Genomic DNA, 4,355 nt, shown 5'->3' on the forward strand with positions numbered 1-4,355 from the left:
TTGATCCGTTTTTAGAGATTTTTGTATCGTTAGAAAGCTTATTCGATGATCTAAAATTTTTATCAAGAAACTATTGACCAATTCGGTGTTCTTCTATGTCGAAAATCATCATCTTTCTGCTATTGTTGTAATTCGTTTTCTTTATATTTCCAGAAAAAGTACTTTCATTTAAAATACAATAACTCCCTCAATTCTCATCCATTTTTAATGATCTATATGTGGTTTTAAAGCTTATTCTATTTCCCATAGGTTTTATGAAGAAACCTTTTGTTAATTCGAAGTCGTACTATGTCAAAAAGTTAGTTTTCTTCAATATCATGTGATTCGTTTCTTGAATCTTGTTCTTGCAAAACTGTTTTGGTAAAATTGTAATATCTCTTTGAATATAATTCCAATTTCAAAGATTTTGATATCATTGGAAAGGGAATTTAATTTCCTAAAACTTTTATGAAGATGTTATCTTCTAGTTCTGAACCATTCAATGTCAAAAGTTTGTATTTTTGCTAAGTCGTGTAATTCGTTACTCCATATTCTTTCTCAGAAATAGTTTCAGTAAAACAATCATAACTCCCTCAGTTTTAATTCATTTTTAATGATCTTTATATCATTAGAAAGATAATGAAATTTCCTATAATTTTTATGAAGACAACTTTTACTGAATTAGTATAGTTGTTGGTCAAAAATAGTGATCTTTCTGCTGTACTGTAAGAGTACGAATTTTAATGTTAGGGCCTTGAACCATGTGTTGTTATAGGTAGTAGTGACGAGATAACAAGTCTTAAGCAGCGGGATTTGAGGATCTTATCCTCAACAAGAAAATTCATTGAGGTGCTTGGAGTAGCAAGAAGGTGTTCTTAACAACTGAGGTAAGAAGAGTGGACATCTGTGCACAGGGTGTATGTTGAAATATACAACTGTATTTTGGGTTTGTATTTACATGTTTTATTCTATGGTAGATTGTTGTTTTATGCTAATGTTATTAGTGTGTGGTAGTGATAAGGCTTTTGACTGTTTGTGTGATGATAGCACCTATAGGATAGGTTTTCTGCTGCTGGTGTGAGCATAGCACTGCAGGATATATTTTTGGCTGCTTGTATGGGTTTACTTGCAGGTTATCCTTTCATGGGTGAGTACAACTTGTGAAAAGGAATTGCCCTATTGGATGCCGAGTGTGAGAACAACACAAGGCAGGGTAAGTTACACTTCATGTCTGATCAACATGAGTGGGAGTAGATTATCGTATGTTAGGACAATGTGCGATAAGATACTATGTGTTATGTGTGTGAGTATAGCATGCATTAAGATTACATTGTGATATGATGTTATATTGTATTTGAGAATAGTATGTGATATGATATGTTGGTATATGTATGCAAGTATGGTATGAATTGATTTGATGTTGTGATATTGTTATACTTATGACTATGTTATCTGGTTGGGGGGGTTATGTCCTACATAGCTCTTCTTACTGGGCGTTAGCTCACGGGTACTCTGTGTGCAGGTAAAGACAAAACTAAGCAGTGAGGATGGCGAGCTCGAGACGTGGATTACATGTTAGGGGATTGTCACGATGTTTTGGTTTAAAAATATTTCATTAAAGATTATGATTCAAATAGTTTTTGTAAAGGTTTATATTTTAAGGTTATGAATAAATAAATGTTTTGTTTTAAAAATAATGAGATCTCATGCTTAGTTATTTTTCATTAAAGAAGTCTTTTATTGTCTTTATCTTAAATGGTTTTAAACGGACTAGCTAGTGTGACGTCTCGGGAAATCGGGGCGTTACAATATGGTATCAGAGCAATACGGTCCTAAAAGATGTGGTTGACCCTAACATGTAAAGTTCATTGCCACGAGACAAGCTCTACTCACTGTACTGTAAGTTTTTGTCAATATGTTCATGTTAGTTTTACATATTTTATGTTGCGTTACATCTTCAGTGTAACTAGAAGTTTTCTTTGTGTTTAGAAGAATATGTCTTAAAATTTTATGGGTAGGATTCGATCAATGAGATATTTTTTGAAGAAAAAAAAAATTTAAGAAAATGTTTCAAGGTATTGCTATATTACGTAATTTAAGTTTAATTTTTGATAAGTTGTACTTATTTTCATAAATAAGGAGCATAAGAAAAGTATTTTTCAAAAGAAATTGTGTTATAAGTAGATTGGAATAGAGTATGTTAGGAAAAAAAAAAAAAGGAATTTAGTTGTTATATTAGTATTTCTAACGAGAGTGTATGTTTCAAGTTTAATAAATTAGACATATATAACTATTGCTACGTTCTTAAGTTTGATTTTTTTAAGTGTTAATGGATAGATAATTTTAAACTCTACTCTTTTATTAGAAATAATGAAGTTGAATTTTGGTTAAGGGTGAAATCTAATCATTCAGGTTATAATAGAAGAACAGATTGTGACAGTCAGTAGTCCCGTGATTCGTAAGGGAATATACCGGGTAAGCTGTGCAATCCCACACCGCTTGGGGAAGGTCAAGTGTGATGATTCTGAGGCTGTGTAGGTATGGGACTACACAGTTGAAGAGGGCTTAAATGGATTGATTGGTACTACCAGTAGCCAGAGTAGCGTACTCGTGTATAAGAGTCATTCATTTTGTGGGTGTAAGGGCCCAATGGAGGCTTGAAGCGGGGGCGTTACTAATGGTATATGATTAAGTGAGTAAAAGAAAAATGTATATGAGAATTGGAATAAGTGATTTTTGTTCTCGTGTTATTCTTAGAAAGAGTGATTTTGATAGTAAGTCTTATTCCTATTTCATAAGTTGGATGGATTAGTAAATGTTTATTTTATAGTGATATGCATGTAGCTCATTCCTGAGAGTATGTTAACTTGTGTGCTTCTAAGCCTATATATTGGCTAGCTCGCATGTGTAAGAAGACCTTAAACGATCTTTAGCTTACATGTAGTTTATGTAATTTATAGAAGACATAGGGTCTGTTGAATGACATCGGTTTGTTGATGATATATTGAATCGTTATGTGTAGGGCAACATTCTTAATAATTATGCTACGAAACTATAATAATGGAATTGTAGCTTTATGGAGGAAATTAACGAAAAAAAAAATTAACTTTCAATGAAAGAATGGGAACAATTAAATAGAAGTTTGCATAAGTTCTTCTACCCTACTCCTTGTTGTTTGTTATTTTTGTATTGTATAATGTGTTCTCAAGTGGTATATAAGGATGTTCATAAGAGAAGAATTTTTTTATAAAATTACGAGCATGTTATTGCAAAATTTATGTATTTAAAGCACGTATATATAAGTTATTGTGATGGAGTATGTTTTGTTATTTAAGTAATATATAAAGGAATAACAATATTTAAATTAGGCTGTATATGTTATATGTGTTGTAGTTTGACCAATAAGATAAAAGTTAACTACATATTTGTTGGGTCCATATGGTAGATAACGAGGTCATGTAGTAAGTGGTGACAAACATGAAGTCCCTCGTGTATTTGGTAGTAAAATTTCGATGACGAAATTTCTTTAAGGAGGGTAGAATGTAATACCCGATAAAAATATACATATATTTTAAATTTTATTTGTTATACAATTTGTGTGAGAATAAGTATTTATTTATTTCTACTAATAGTGAATAGAGACTATTGCTTAGAATAATATTGCAAAATTTATGTATTTAAAGCACGTATATATAAGTTATTGTGATGGAGTATGTTTTGTTATTTAAGTAATATATAAAGGAATAACAATATTTAAATTAGGCTGTATATGTTATATGTGTTGTAGTTTGACCAATAAGATAAAAGTTAACTACATATTTGTTGGGTCCATATGGTAGATAACGAGGTCATGTAGGTGACAAACATGAAGTCCCTCGTGTATTTGGTAGTAAAATTTCGATGACGAAATTTCTTTAAGGAGGGTAGAATGTAATACCCGATAAAAATATACATATATTTTAAATTTTATTTGTTATACAATTTGTGTGAGAATAAGTATTTATTTATTTCTACTAATAGTGAATAGAGACTATTGCTTGGAATAATATTGATAGATTTCTAAACATAGTTGAAATTATAGTAAGTGTCAAGGTAAAATTATGGTGTTTTTACGAATTAGGATAATTACTCAATTAAAGCCCAATATCAAAGTCTATTAGAGTTTTATACATTATTTAGTGGGTTTAATTTATTGTATTAAGTGCATTAAATAACATTATAATGGAATTAATGTCACAAAAATTCGTAGGTTTTGATAAATTCGTAGGATTAAAAACTGTTTTACTAAAATGATCATATCTAGAGTTTTATAGCTCCGATTGAGGTGCTTTCAGTGGCGTTGGAAAGATAATTCAAAGATCTATAAATTCTGTAGA

General features: G+C 30.6%; 1 long non-coding RNA gene across 1 annotated transcript; it reads left to right on the forward strand.

The window, feature by feature from the left end:
• The first annotated feature begins 661 nt into the window (after positions 1-661).
• LOC133032475 (uncharacterized) lies at positions 662-1,676 on the forward strand. The gene is made up of 2 exons (XR_009685112.1): positions 662-866; positions 1,502-1,676. It is a non-coding gene; the product is annotated as an uncharacterized LOC133032475 (long non-coding RNA).
• Positions 1,677-4,355: the final 2,679 nt, after the last annotated feature.

This window comes from Cannabis sativa, chromosome X (assembly GCF_029168945.1).
Source record: "Cannabis sativa cultivar Pink pepper isolate KNU-18-1 chromosome X, ASM2916894v1, whole genome shotgun sequence".
Classification (NCBI taxonomy): Eukaryota; Viridiplantae; Streptophyta; class Magnoliopsida; order Rosales; family Cannabaceae; genus Cannabis; species Cannabis sativa.